The 16,224-nt window shown below is 38.4% G+C and overlaps 3 non-coding genes across 3 annotated transcripts; all 3 read right to left on the reverse strand.

The window, feature by feature from the left end:
* Positions 1 to 5,195: 5,195 nt before the first annotated feature.
* On the reverse strand, positions 5,196 to 5,302 carry LOC129847644 (U6 spliceosomal RNA). Its single transcript, XR_008758452.1, has one exon. It is a non-coding gene; the product is annotated as a U6 spliceosomal RNA (small nuclear RNA).
* Positions 5,303 to 9,450: 4,148 nt separating this feature from the next.
* On the reverse strand, positions 9,451 to 9,557 carry LOC129847645 (U6 spliceosomal RNA). Its single transcript, XR_008758453.1, has one exon. It is a non-coding gene; the product is annotated as a U6 spliceosomal RNA (small nuclear RNA).
* Positions 9,558 to 15,529: 5,972 nt separating this feature from the next.
* LOC129847641 (U6 spliceosomal RNA) lies at positions 15,530 to 15,636 on the reverse strand. Its single transcript, XR_008758449.1, has one exon. It is a non-coding gene; the product is annotated as a U6 spliceosomal RNA (small nuclear RNA).
* Between the last annotated feature and the right edge of the window lie 588 nt (positions 15,637 to 16,224).

A 16,224-nucleotide genomic window follows, 5' to 3' on the forward strand; every position in this document is an offset into this window, starting at 1 on the left:
TCTGAGAAGGTTAGTGAAAAAATTAATATCTTTTGGCGATGTTGACTTTTATCGCTCACTTTGGCTAGAATCAATGCTGGGCTGCTAATTGCTATGTGCTAAGCTAATATAACGATTTATTGTGTTTTCGCTGTAAGACACTTAGAAAATCTGAAATATTGTCTGTATTCACAGGATCTGTGTCTTTCGATTCGTGTATGCTGTGTATTTTTACGAAATGTTTGATGATTAGTAGTTAGGTAAACACGTTGCTCATTGTAATTATTCTAGTCCATTTGTGATGGTGGGTGCAATTGTAAACTATGCCATATACCTGAAATATGCACTTTTTTCTAACAAAACCTATCCCATACCATAAATATGTTATCAGACTGTCATCTAATGAGTTTTTTTGTTGGTTAGGGGCTATAAATATCTTAGTTTAGCCGAATTGGTGATGGCTACTGGTGTTGGTGGACAAATAAAAGATGGTGGATTATGCTAATGTGTTTTTAGGTAATAGATGTACATCTTTACATATTGTGTCTTCCCTGTAAAACATTTTAAAAATCGGAAATGTTGACTGGATTCACAAGATCTGTGTCTTTCATTAGCTGTATTGGACTTTAATGTGTGAAAGTTAAATATTTTAAAAAAATATTTTTTTTGAATTTCGCGGCACTGGTTTTTCAGTGGGGGGGGGGGGGGTGTGCCGCTAGCGCCACGCTGATCCTAGACAGGTTAAGAGGCCGTTTGAAAATGTGCACATATTTTCCAGTTTTTTCAATATTCACCCTGCAGCCTGAAGAAGTTTTAAACCCTGTCTCTCTCTCCAATTCATTTGTATATATTGAATAAAGTTGGACTCAGAGTGCAACCTTGTCTCACTCGCCAATTCATTTCTAAACTTTGAATAAAGTTGAACTCAGCCTGCAACCGTGCCTAACTCCCCAATTCATTTTCAAAATGTTGAATAAAGTTGGTCTCAGACTGCAACCTTGTCTCACTCCCCAATTCAAAATAAGGAACGCTTCATTCTACTGTAGACCGAGCTTCTCTCAGCCAGCAATTCCCCTCCTCCTTAGACTGAGAAGAATGGGATGGGCAATTTATTCCTCCGGTCAATCTTCTCTGTTTGGTTCCAGTTTCTCGACGTGTGAGGAAAATGAGGAGCGCTTCACGGATTTGCGTGTCATCCTTTCGCTTTATTTGTCGATGTAGAACTTGAAATAGAATTGACTTTTGATTTTTTAAAGAATGATCTCAGACTAAAATGTAGTTTAAAAACGAAGCCTTTTATGATTCACAGGGCTCTTGGTCTCTAACCCCTCACCTGCTGCTTTTAGTTGCTCCTCCCCAAGTCTTTGTTCCCCTGCCCCGACCACTTCCCACCCTTCCCCCGTTTTCTGCAACATGGCCTGGCCAAAGATACGTATAACTAACTCCCCAATTAGTAGAGGGAGAGAGAGAGAGTCTGAGTCTGACTTTGATGTCTGTTTAAATGTTGTGACATTCAAGTTTGTTATGTTTAATACAGCTGGACTAAAATTTAACCTGTTTGGGCTGCAAGCCCGACGTCGGAACGAAAATGACAACAGCTGCAGGGCGCGAAATTCAAAATCTATTTTTTTTTTAAATATTTAACTTTCACACATTAACAAGTCCAATACAGCATTTGAAAGATAAACATCTTGTGAATCCAGCCAACATGTCCGATTTTTTAAATGTTTTACAGAGAAAACACCACATATATTTATGTTAGCTCACCACCAAATACAAAAGTGGACAGACACGTATGATTATGATGTATGAATTATGATTCAAGTAGCATGCACAAGCCAACCGAAATAACCTAAAACCAACCTAAAGAACCTAAAAAAAACTACCTCAGATGACAGTCCTATAACATGTTACACAATAAATCTATGTTTTGTTCATAAAATGTGCATATTTTAGCTATAAATCAGTTTTACAGTACTGCTCCCATCATTGCTACAGCATAGCTACAGTCTGAAATCAGACGGGAGTAGCCAGAGAAAATACAGACACCAACGTCAACTACTAATTACACCTCATAAAACATTTCAGAAAAACATATGGTGGATAGCTAATGAAAGACAAATATCGTGTGAATAGAGCCAATATTTCCGATTTTTGAAGTGTTTTACAGCGAAAACACAATATATCGTTATATTAGCTAACAACATAAGCTAGCATACGGCAGCATTGATTCTAGTCAAGCGCTAGCATAGCACAGTTAGCACAGTTAGCATAGCACAGTTCGACAGATATATGAAAAAGCATCCCAAATTGGGTCCTTATCTTTGTTGATATTCCATCAGAATGTTGTAACGGGGTCCAATGTCCAGTACAGTCTTTAGTTGGGTTCCAGAACGAAATATTTCCCTCTTTGGTTAGCAAGCACAACGGTCGTGCGGCGCTAATCTTTCTGTCTTCAAAAAATTCTTCCAAAGCATCACGTCTAAAGTCCAGAATAAATTGCAATAATATAATTAAAGTATATTGAAAAAACATACTTTAGGATGATTTTGTGACATGTATCAAATAATATCGTATCTAGAGGTCATATTCAACTTAAACGAGCGTCTTCCATGAGCCGAGTCCAGATTCTGCCTCGCGCCCGGATTTTTTTTTTAACTGCGCAGGTCTCACAAGAAGATGTGGTATTCAGTCCATGGAAGAGATATTCGACTGCTTTCAACTCTCACTTCCGCATTACACCCAGATGAAGGCGTATGACGTGTTTCTACGGTCCTAAGTGTCATGACCTTGTATAGACAAGGTCTTAAATAGACACATCGCATTTTGGAAATCTCAATTCGGCTGGGAAAATGGCTGTAAAAATAGAACTGTTCCACTTAGAGAAATAATTCAAACGTTTTTAGAAACTATAGACTGTTATCTATCCAACAGTAGTAAATATATGCATATTGTAAAATCAAAAATTTCTTAACCTGTTGGGGATGGGGGCGCTGTTTAGACTACTTATGCTAATTTGGCTAATTTTTTAAACGGCTTCCCACAAAATCCTTGATCGTACAATATGCATATTATTATTATTATTGGATAGAAAACAGTCTATAGTTTCTATAGGAGTTGAAATTTTGTCTCTAAGTGGAACAGAGCCCATTCTACAGCAATTTCCCTGACATGGAGTCAGATTTGAGAAATGTTGGCCACTCTTCTGAAGTCATTTAAAAGGGCACTGTCGTTGCTATGACTATACGGACACTTCTTACGTCTTCCCCTGGATGCCTTTACGTGATGACGATTCCAACGGGCTCGATTGCTCGTTCACAGGCCCTACAAATGAAAAAACCCTGAAGCTAGTCATTCTTTTGGAGCTGCGTAACGCGCGTGCTGGACACCGACCCGCTCCTGTTCCAAGCGTTAGTTTAGCCTGTTATATTTCTCCGGTCATCTTTTCACTCGTTATAGGAGTTAAAAACATCATAAGGTAGTTAATTTAAAGCGTTTTATAGCAATTTATATCCGTTTAGTGCGATTTTGGGACATTTATTTTTGCAACGATGTGAAAAGTTGGGCATGCTTTTCAGTTCATCCCGAACTCAGTTGACATTTCCACATGGCAAGAGGACAGCTTTCCACCAAAAGACGATTTCTCCCAAGAAAGGATCCTTTGCCCAAGATACTGATGGAAGAACAGCTCAAGGTAGGACATTTTTATTATGATAAATCGTGTTTCTGTCGAAACATTTTAGTGGCTTAGGACGCCATGTTTTTTGACGTAGCTTCGCTTGGCGCAAACTGTATTGAAAAGTAAGGATAAATTAAAAAATGTAATAACGCAATTGTATTAAGAATTAAATTGTCTATCAATCCCTGTCCACCCTATATTTTTTAGTCACGTTTATGAGTATTTATGTATAAGAGTAGATCACTGTCTAAGTGGCGCAAGGACATTTTCTGACCAGCTGAGCTACATTTCACATTGTCTAACCATGATTTTGGTGGCTAAATATAAACATTTTCGATCAAACTGTATATGCATGTTGTAATGTGATGTTACAGGAGTGTCATCGGAAGAATTCTGAGAAGGTTAGTGAAAAAATTAATATCTTTTGGCGATGTTGACTTTTATCGCTCACTTTGGCTAGAATCAATGCTGGGCTGCTAATTGCTATGTGCTAAGCTAATATAACGATTTATTGTGTTTTCGCTGTAAGACACTTAGAAAATCTGAAATATTGTCTGTATTCACAGGATCTGTGTCTTTCGATTCGTGTATGCTGTGTATTTTTACGAAATGTTTGATGATTAGTAGTTAGGTAAACACGTTGCTCATTGTAATTATTCTAGTCCATTTGTGATGGTGGGTGCAATTGTAAACTATGCCATATACCTGAAATATGCACTTTTTTCTAACAAAACCTATTCCATACCATAAATATGTTATCAGACTGTCATCTAATGAGTTTTTTTGTTGGTTAGGGGCTATAAATATCTTAGTTTAGCCGAATTGGTGATGGCTACTGGTGTTGGTGGACAAATAAAAGATGGTGGATTATGCTAATGTGTTTTTAGGTAATAGATGTACATCTTTACATATTGTGTCTTCCCTGTAAAACATTTTAAAAATCGGAAATGTTGACTGGATTCACAAGATCTGTGTCTTTCATTAGCTGTATTGGACTTTAATGTGTGAAAGTTAAATATTTTAAAAAAATATTTTTTTTGAATTTCGCGGCACTGGTTTTTCAGTGGGGGGGGGGGGGGGGGGGTGTGCCGCTAGCGCCACGCTGATCCTAGACAGGTTAAGAGGCCGTTTGAAAATGTGCACATATTTTCCAGTTTTTTCAATATTCACCCTGCAGCCTGAAGAAGTTTTAAACCCTGTCTCTCTCTCCAATTCATTTGTATATATTGAATAAAGTTGGACTCAGAGTGCAACCTTGTCTCACTCGCCAATTCATTTCTAAACTTTGAATAAAGTTGAACTCAGCCTGCAACCGTGCCTAACTCCCCAATTCATTTTCAAAATGTTGAATAAAGTTGGTCTCAGACTGCAACCTTGTCTCACTCCCCAATTCAAAATAAGGAACGCTTCATTCTACTGTAGACCGAGCTTCTCTCAGCCAGCAATTCCCCTCCTCCTTAGACTGAGAAGAATGGGATGGGCAATTTATTCCTCCGGTCAATCTTCTCTGTTTGGTTCCAGTTTCTCGACGTGTGAGGAAAATGAGGAGCGCTTCACGGATTTGCGTGTCATCCTTTCGCAGGGGCCATGCTAATCTTCTCTGTATCGATCCAATTTTAGTATACGTGCTGCCAAAGCGAGCACAATACAAACCTAGGAGAGGCCCTCATATATAGGACACAACCCCTCTGATGGTTCTGGTCATGGTTGGGGTCAAACAGGGTTCAAACTGACCTTCAGACCCTCAAAAACCACCCCTAGAATATTGCTGTGATGTTTAAACTTTATTTGTCGATGTAGAACTTGAAATAGAATTGACTTTTGATTTTTTAAAGAATGATCTCAGACTAAAATGTAGTTTAAAAACGAAGCCTTTTATGATTCACAGGGCTCTTGGTCTCTAACCCCTCACCTGCTGCTTTTAGTTGCTCCTCCCCAAGTCTTTGTTCCCCTGCCCCGACCACTTCCCACCCTTCCCCCGTTTTCTGCAACATGGCCTGGCCAAAGATACGTATAACTAACTCCCCAATTAGTAGAGGGAGAGAGAGAGAGTCTGAGTCTGACTTTGATGTCTGTTTAAATGTTGTGACATTCAAGTTTGTTATGTTTAATACAGCTGGACTAAAATTTAACCTGTTTGGGCTGCAAGCCCGACGTCGGAACGAAAATGACAACAGCTGCAGGGCGCGAAATTCAAAATCTATTTTTTTTTTAAATATTTAACTTTCACACATTAACAAGTCCAATACAGCATTTGAAAGATAAACATCTTGTGAATCCAGCCAACATGTCCGATTTTTTAAATGTTTTACAGAGAAAACACCACATATATTTATGTTAGCTCACCACCAAATACAAAAGTGGACAGACACGTATGATTATGATGTATGAATTATGATTCAAGTAGCATGCACAAGCCAACCGAAATAACCTAAAACCAACCTAAAGAACCTAAAAAAAACTACCTCAGATGACAGTCCTATAACATGTTACACAATAAATCTATGTTTTGTTCATAAAATGTGCATATTTTAGCTATAAATCAGTTTTACAGTACTGCTCCCATCATTGCTACAGCATAGCTACAGTCTGAAATCAGACGGGAGTAGCCAGAGAAAATACAGACACCAACGTCAACTACTAATTACACCTCATAAAACATTTCAGAAAAACATATGGTGGATAGCTAATGAAAGACAAATATCGTGTGAATAGAGCCAATATTTCCGATTTTTGAAGTGTTTTACAGCGAAAACACAATATATCGTTATATTAGCTAACAACATAAGCTAGCATACGGCAGCATTGATTCTAGTCAAGCGCTAGCATAGCACAGTTAGCACAGTTAGCATAGCACAGTTCGACAGATATATGAAAAAGCATCCCAAATTGGGTCCTTATCTTTGTTGATATTCCATCAGAATGTTGTAACGGGGTCCAATGTCCAGTACAGTCTTTAGTTGGGTTCCAGAACGAAATATTTTCCTCTTTGGTTAGCAAGCACAACGGTCGTGCGGCGCTAATCTTTCTGTCTTCAAAAAATTCTTCCAAAGCATCACGTCTAAAGTCCAGAATAAATTGCAATAATATAATTAAAGTATATTGAAAAAACATACTTTAGGATGATTTTGTGACATGTATCAAATAATATCGTATCTAGAGGTCATATTCAACTTAAACGAGCGTCTTCCATGAGCCGAGTCCAGATTCTGCCTCGCGCCCGGATTTTTTTTTTAACTGCGCAGGTCTCACAAGAAGATGTGGTATTCAGTCCATGGAAGAGATATTCGACTGCTTTCAACTCTCACTTCCGCATTACACCCAGATGAAGGCGTATGACGTGTTTCTACGGTCCTAAGTGTCATGACCTTGTATAGACAAGGTCTTAAATAGACACATCGCATTTTGGAAATCTCAATTCGGCTGGGAAAATGGCTGTAAAAATAGAACTGTTCCACTTAGAGAAATAATTCAAACGTTTTTAGAAACTATAGACTGTTATCTATCCAACAGTAGTAAATATATGCATATTGTAAAATCAAAAATTTCTTAACCTGTTGGGGATGGGGGCGCTGTTTAGACTACTTATGCTAATTTGGCTAATTTTTTAAACGGCTTCCCACAAAATCCTTGATCGTACAATATGCATATTATTATTATTATTGGATAGAAAACAGTCTATAGTTTCTATAGGAGTTGAAATTTTGTCTCTAAGTGGAACAGAGCCCATTCTACAGCAATTTCCCTGACATGGAGTCAGATTTGAGAAATGTTGGCCACTCTTCTGAAGTCATTTAAAAGGGCACTGTCGTTGCTATGACTATACGGACACTTCTTACGTCTTCCCCTGGATGCCTTTACGTGATGACGAGTCCAACGGGCTCGATTGCTCGTTCACAGGCCCTACAAATGAAAAAACCCTGAAGCTAGTCATTCTTTTGGAGCTGCGTAACGCGCGTGCTGGACACCGACCCGCTCCTGTTCCAAGCGTTAGTTTAGCCTGTTATATTTCTCCGGTCATCTTTTCACTCGTTATAGGAGTTAAAAACATCATAAGGTAGTTAATTTAAAGCGTTTTATAGCAATTTATATCCGTTTAGTGCGATTTTGGGACATTTATTTTTGCAACGATGTGAAAAGTTGGGCATGCTTTTCAGTTCATCCCGAACTCAGTTGACATTTCCACATGGCAAGAGGACAGCTTTCCACCAAAAGACGATTTCTCCCAAGAAAGGATCCTTTGCCCAAGATACTGATGGAAGAACAGCTCAAGGTAGGACATTTTTATTATGATAAATCGTGTTTCTGTCGAAACATTTTAGTGGCTTAGGACGCCATGTTTTTTGACGTAGCTTCGCTTGGCGCAAACTGTATTGAAAAGTAAGGATAAATTAAAAAATGTAATAACGCAATTGTATTAAGAATTAAATTGTCTATCAATCCCTGTCCACCCTATATTTTTTAGTCACGTTTATGAGTATTTATGTATAAGAGTAGATCACTGTCTAAGTGGCGCAAGGACATTTTCTGACCAGCTGAGCTACATTTCACATTGTCTAACCATGATTTTGGTGGCTAAATATAAACATTTTCGATCAAACTGTATATGCATGTTGTAATGTGATGTTACAGGAGTGTCATCGGAAGAATTCTGAGAAGGTTAGTGAAAAAATTAATATCTTTTGGCGATGTTGACTTTTATCGCTCACTTTGGCTAGAATCAATGCTGGGCTGCTAATTGCTATGTGCTAAGCTAATATAACGATTTATTGTGTTTTCGCTGTAAGACACTTAGAAAATCTGAAATATTGTCTGTATTCACAGGATCTGTGTCTTTCGATTCGTGTATGCTGTGTATTTTTACGAAATGTTTGATGATTAGTAGTTAGGTAAACACGTTGCTCATTGTAATTATTCTAGTCCATTTGTGATGGTGGGTGCAATTGTAAACTATGCCATATACCTGAAATATGCACTTTTTTCTAACAAAACCTATCCCATACCATAAATATGTTATCAGACTGTCATCTAATGAGTTTTTTTGTTGGTTAGGGGCTATAAATATCTTAGTTTAGCCGAATTGGTGATGGCTACTGGTGTTGGTGGACAAATAAAAGATGGTGGATTATGCTAATGTGTTTTTAGGTAATAGATGTACATCTTTACATATTGTGTCTTCCCTGTAAAACATTTTAAAAATCGGAAATGTTGACTGGATTCACAAGATCTGTGTCTTTCATTAGCTGTATTGGACTTTAATGTGTGAAAGTTAAATATTTTAAAAAAATATTTTTTTTGAATTTCGCGGCACTGGTTTTTCAGTGGGGGGGGGGGGGGGGTGTGCCGCTAGCGCCACGCTGATCCTAGACAGGTTAAGAGGCCGTTTGAAAATGTGCACATATTTTCCAGTTTTTTCAATATTCACCCTGCAGCCTGAAGAAGTTTTAAACCCTGTCTCTCTCTCCAATTCATTTGTATATATTGAATAAAGTTGGACTCAGAGTGCAACCTTGTCTCACTCGCCAATTCATTTCTAAACTTTGAATAAAGTTGAACTCAGCCTGCAACCGTGCCTAACTCCCCAATTCATTTTCAAAATGTTGAATAAAGTTGGTCTCAGACTGCAACCTTGTCTCACTCCCCAATTCAAAATAAGGAACGCTTCATTCTACTGTAGACCGAGCTTCTCTCAGCCAGCAATTCCCCTCCTCCTTAGACTGAGAAGAATGGGATGGGCAATTTATTCCTCCGGTCAATCTTCTCTGTTTGGTTCCAGTTTCTCGACGTGTGAGGAAAATGAGGAGCGCTTCACGGATTTGCGTGTCATCCTTTCGCAGGGGCCATGCTAATCTTCTCTGTATCGATCCAATTTTAGTATACGTGCTGCCAAAGCGAGCACAATACAAACCTAGGAGAGGCCCTCATATATAGGACACAACCCCTCTGATGGTTCTGGTCATGGTTGGGGTCAAACAGGGTTCAAACTGACCTTCAGACCCTCAAAAACCACCCCTAGAATATTGCTGTGATGTTTAAACTTTATTTGTCGATGTAGAACTTGAAATAGAATTGACTTTTGATTTTTTAAAGAATGATCTCAGACTAAAATGTAGTTTAAAAACGAAGCCTTTTATGATTCACAGGGCTCTTGGTCTCTAACCCCTCACCTGCTGCTTTTAGTTGCTCCTCCCCAAGTCTTTGTTCCCCTGCCCCGACCACTTCCCACCCTTCCCCCGTTTTCTGCAACATGGCCTGGCCAAAGATACGTATAACTAACTCCCCAATTAGTAGAGGGAGAGAGAGAGAGTCTGAGTCTGACTTTGATGTCTGTTTAAATGTTGTGACATTCAAGTTTGTTATGTTTAATACAGCTGGACTAAAATTTAACCTGTTTGGGCTGCAAGCCCGACGTCGGAACGAAAATGACAACAGCTGCAGGGCGCGAAATTCAAAATCTATTTTTTTTTTAAATATTTAACTTTCACACATTAACAAGTCCAATACAGCATTTGAAAGATAAACATCTTGTGAATCCAGCCAACATGTCCGATTTTTTAAATGTTTTACAGAGAAAACACCACATATATTTATGTTAGCTCACCACCAAATACAAAAGTGGACAGACACGTATGATTATGATGTATGAATTATGATTCAAGTAGCATGCACAAGCCAACCGAAATAACCTAAAACCAACCTAAAGAACCTAAAAAAAACTACCTCAGATGACAGTCCTATAACATGTTACACAATAAATCTATGTTTTGTTCATAAAATGTGCATATTTTAGCTATAAATCAGTTTTACAGTACTGCTCCCATCATTGCTACAGCATAGCTACAGTCTGAAATCAGACGGGAGTAGCCAGAGAAAATACAGACACCAACGTCAACTACTAATTACACCTCATAAAACATTTCAGAAAAACATATGGTGGATAGCTAATGAAAGACAAATATCGTGTGAATAGAGCCAATATTTCCGATTTTTGAAGTGTTTTACAGCGAAAACACAATATATCGTTATATTAGCTAACAACATAAGCTAGCATACGGCAGCATTGATTCTAGTCAAGCGCTAGCATAGCACAGTTAGCACAGTTAGCATAGCACAGTTCGACAGATATATGAAAAAGCATCCCAAATTGGGTCCTTATCTTTGTTGATATTCCATCAGAATGTTGTAACGGGGTCCAATGTCCAGTACAGTCTTTAGTTGGGTTCCAGAACGAAATATTTCCCTCTTTGGTTAGCAAGCACAACGGTCGTGCGGCGCTAATCTTTCTGTCTTCAAAAAATTCTTCCAAAGCATCACGTCTAAAGTCCAGAATAAATTGCAATAATATAATTAAAGTATATTGAAAAAACATACTTTAGGATGATTTTGTGACATGTATCAAATAATATCGTATCTAGAGGTCATATTCAACTTAAACGAGCGTCTTCCATGAGCCGAGTCCAGATTCTGCCTCGCGCCCGGATTTTTTTTTTAACTGCGCAGGTCTCACAAGAAGATGTGGTATTCAGTCCATGGAAGAGATATTCGACTGCTTTCAACTCTCACTTCCGCATTACACCCAGATGAAGGCGTATGACGTGTTTCTACGGTCCTAAGTGTCATGACCTTGTATAGACAAGGTCTTAAATAGACACATCGCATTTTGGAAATCTCAATTCGGCTGGGAAAATGGCTGTAAAAATAGAACTGTTCCACTTAGAGAAATAATTCAAACGTTTTTAGAAACTATAGACTGTTATCTATCCAACAGTAGTAAATATATGCATATTGTAAAATCAAAAATTTCTTAACCTGTTGGGGATGGGGGCGCTGTTTAGACTACTTATGCTAATTTGGCTAATTTTTTAAACGGCTTCCCACAAAATCCTTGATCGTACAATATGCATATTATTATTATTATTGGATAGAAAACAGTCTATAGTTTCTATAGGAGTTGAAATTTTGTCTCTAAGTGGAACAGAGCCCATTCTACAGCAATTTCCCTGACATGGAGTCAGATTTGAGAAATGTTGGCCACTCTTCTGAAGTCATTTAAAAGGGCACTGTCGTTGCTATGACTATACGGACACTTCTTACGTCTTCCCCTGGATGCCTTTACGTGATGACGATTCCAACGGGCTCGATTGCTCGTTCACAGGCCCTACAAATGAAAAAACCCTGAAGCTAGTCATTCTTTTGGAGCTGCGTAACGCGCGTGCTGGACACCGACCCGCTCCTGTTCCAAGCGTTAGTTTAGCCTGTTATATTTCTCCGGTCATCTTTTCACTCGTTATAGGAGTTAAAAACATCATAAGGTAGTTAATTTAAAGCGTTTTATAGCAATTTATATCCGTTTAGTGCGATTTTGGGACATTTATTTTTGCAACGATGTGAAAAGTTGGGCATGCTTTTCAGTTCATCCCGAACTCAGTTGACATTTCCACATGGCAAGAGGACAGCTTTCCACCAAAAGACGATTTCTCCCAAGAAAGGATCCTTTGCCCAAGATACTGATGGAAGAACAGCTCAAGGTAGGACATTTTTATTATGATAAATCGTGTTTCTGTCGAAACATTTTAGTGGCTTAGGACGCCATGTTTTTTGACGTAGCTTCGCTTGGCGCAAACTGTATTGAAAAGTAAGGATAAATTAAAAAATGTAATAACGCAATTGTATTAAGAATTAAATTGTCTATCAATCCCTGTCCACCCTATATTTTTTAGTCACGTTTATGAGTATTTATGTATAAGAGTAGATCACTGTCTAAGTGGCGCAAGGACATTTTCTGACCAGCTGAGCTACATTTCACATTGTCTAACCATGATTTTGGTGGCTAAATATAAACATTTTCGATCAAACTGTATATGCATGTTGTAATGTGATGTTACAGGAGTGTCATCGGAAGAATTCTGAGAAGGTTAGTGAAAAAATTAATATCTTTTGGCGATGTTGACTTTTATCGCTCACTTTGGCTAGAATCAATGCTGGGCTGCTAATTGCTATGTGCTAAGCTAATATAACGATTTATTGTGTTTTCGCTGTAAGACACTTAGAAAATCTGAAATATTGTCTGTATTCACAGGATCTGTGTCTTTCGATTCGTGTATGCTGTGTATTTTTACGAAATGTTTGATGATTAGTAGTTAGGTAAACACGTTGCTCATTGTAATTATTCTAGTCCATTTGTGATGGTGGGTGCAATTGTAAACTATGCCATATACCTGAAATATGCACTTTTTTCTAACAAAACCTATCCCATACCATAAATATGTTATCAGACTGTCATCTAATGAGTTTTTTTGTTGGTTAGGGGCTATAAATATCTTAGTTTAGCCGAATTGGTGATGGCTACTGGTGTTGGTGGACAAATAAAAGATGGTGGATTATGCTAATGTGTTTTTAGGTAATAGATGTACATCTTTACATATTGTGTCTTCCCTGTAAAACATTTTAAAAATCGGAAATGTTGACTGGATTCACAAGATCTGTGTCTTTCATTAGCTGTATTGGACTTTAATGTGTGAAAGTTAAATATTTTAAAAAAATATTTTTTTTGAATTTCGCGGCACTGGTTTTTCAGTGGGGGGGGGGGGGGGGTGTGCCGCTAGCGCCACGCTGATCCTAGACAGGTTAACCTGTTGGGGATGGGGGCGCTGTTTAGACTACTTATGCTAATTTGGCTAATTTTTTAAACGGCTTCCCACAAAATCCTTGATCGTACAATATGCATATTATTATTATTATTGGATAGAAAACAGTCTATAGTTTCTATAGGAGTTGAAATTTTGTCTCTAAGTGGAACAGAGCCCATTCTACAGCAATTTCCCTGACATGGAGTCAGATTTGAGAAATGTTGGCCACTCTTCTGAAGTCATTTAAAAGGGCACTGTCGTTGCTATGACTATACGGACACTTCTTACGTCTTCCCCTGGATGCCTTTACGTGATGACGATTCCAAAGGGCTCGATTGCTCGTTCACAGGCCCTACAAATGAAAAAACCCTGAAGCTAGTCATTCTTTTGGAGCTGCGTAACGCGCGTGCTGGACACCGACCCGCTCCTGTTCCAAGCGTTAGTTTAGCCTGTTATATTTCTCCGGTCATCTTTTCACTCGTTATAGGAGTTAAAAACATCATAAGGTAGTTAATTTAAAGCGTTTTATAGCAATTTATATCCGTTTAGTGCGATTTTGGGACATTTATTTTTGCAACGATGTGAAAAGTTGGGCATGCTTTTCAGTTCATCCCGAACTCAGTTGACATTTCCACATGGCAAGAGGACAGCTTTCCACCAAAAGACGATTTCTCCCAAGAAAGGATCCTTTGCCCAAGATACTGATGGAAGAACAGCTCAAGGTAGGACATTTTTATTATGATAAATCGTGTTTCTGTCGAAACATTTTAGTGGCTTAGGACGCCATGTTTTTTGACGTAGCTTCGCTTGGCGCAAACTGTATTGAAAAGTAAGGATAAATTAAAAAATGTAATAACGCAATTGTATTAAGAATTAAATTGTCTATCAATCCCTGTCCACCCTATATTTTTTAGTCACGTTTATGAGTATTTATGTATAAGAGTAGATCACTGTCTAAGTGGCGCAAGGACATTTTCTGACCAGCTGAGCTACATTTCACATTGTCTAACCATGATTTTGGTGGCTAAATATAAACATTTTCGATCAAACTGTATATGCATGTTGTAATGTGATGTTACAGGAGTGTCATCGGAAGAATTCTGAGAAGGTTAGTGAAAAAATTAATATATTTTGGCGATGTTGACTTTTATCGCTCACTTTGGCTAGAATCAATGCTGGGCTGCTAATTGCTATGTGCTAAGCTAATATAACGATTTATTGTGTTTTCGCTGTAAGACACTTAGAAAATCTGAAATATTGTCTGTATTCACAGGATCTGTGTCTTTCGATTCGTGTATGCTGTGTATTTTTACGAAATGTTTGATGATTAGTAGTTAGGTAAACACGTTGCTCATTGTAATTATTCTAGTCCATTTGTGATGGTGGGTGCAATTGTAAACTATGCCATATACCTGAAATATGCACTTTTTTCTAACAAAACCTATCCCATACCATAAATATGTTATCAGACTGTCATCTAATGAGTTTTTTTGTTGGTTAGGGGCTATAAATATCTTAGTTTAGCCGAATTGGTGATGGCTACTGGTGTTGGTGGACAAATAAAAGATGGTGGATTATGCTAATGTGTTTTTAGGTAATAGATGTACATCTTTACATATTGTGTCTTCCCTGTAAAACATTTTAAAAATCGGAAATGTTGACTGGATTCACAAGATCTGTGTCTTTCATTAGCTGTATTGGACTTTAATGTGTGAAAGTTAAATATTTTAAAAAAATATTTTTTTTGAATTTCGCGGCACTGGTTTTTCAGTGGGGGGGGGGGGGGGGGTGTGCCGCTAGCGCCACGCTGATCCTAGACAGGTTAAGAGGCCGTTTGAAAATGTGCACATATTTTCCAGTTTTTTCAATATTCACCCTGCAGCCTGAAGAAGTTTTAAACCCTGTCTCTCTCTCCAATTCATTTGTATATATTGAATAAAGTTGGACTCAGAGTGCAACCTTGTCTCACTCGCCAATTCATTTCTAAACTTTGAATAAAGTTGAACTCAGCCTGCAACCGTGCCTAACTCCCCAATTCATTTTCAAAATGTTGAATAAAGTTGGTCTCAGACTGCAACCTTGTCTCACTCCCCAATTCAAAATAAGGAACGCTTCATTCTACTGTAGACCGAGCTTCTCTCAGCCAGCAATTCCCCTCCTCCTTAGACTGAGAAGAATGGGATGGGCAATTTATTCCTCCGGTCAATCTTCTCTGTTTGGTTCCAGTTTCTCGACGTGTGAGGAAAATGAGGAGCGCTTCACGGATTTGCGTGTCATCCTTTCGCAGGGGCCATGCTAATCTTCTCTGTATCGATCCAATTTTAGTATACGTGCTGCCAAAGCGAGCACAATACAAACCTAGGAGAGGCCCTCATATATAGGACACAACCCCTCTGATGGTTCTGGTCATGGTTGGGGTCAAACAGGGTTCAAACTGACCTTCAGACCCTCAAAAACCACCCCTAGAATATTGCTGTGATGTTTAAACTTTATTTGTCGATGTAGAACTTGAAATAGAATTGACTTTTGATTTTTTAAAGAATGATCTCAGACTAAAATGTAGTTTAAAAACGAAGCCTTTTATGATTCACAGGGCTCTTGGTCTCTAACCCCTCACCTGCTGCTTTTAGTTGCTCCTCCCCAAGTCTTTGTTCCCCTGCCCCGACCACTTCCCACCCTTCCCCCGTTTTCTGCAACATGGCCTGGCCAAAGATATGTATAACTAACTCCCCAATTAGTAGAGGGAGAGAGAGAGAGTCTGAGTCTGACTTTGATGTCTGTTTAAATGTTGTGACATTCAAGTTTGTTATGTTTAATACAGCTGGACTAAAATTTAACCTGTTTGGGCTGCAAGCCCGACGTCGGAACGAAAATGACAACAGCTGCAGGGCGCGAAATTCAAAATCTATTTTTTTTTTAAATATTTAACTTTCACAC

The sequence above is a fragment of the Salvelinus fontinalis genome, unplaced genomic scaffold (genome assembly GCF_029448725.1).
Source record: "Salvelinus fontinalis isolate EN_2023a unplaced genomic scaffold, ASM2944872v1 scaffold_0907, whole genome shotgun sequence".
Lineage (NCBI taxonomy): Eukaryota > Metazoa > Chordata > Actinopteri > Salmoniformes > Salmonidae > Salvelinus > Salvelinus fontinalis.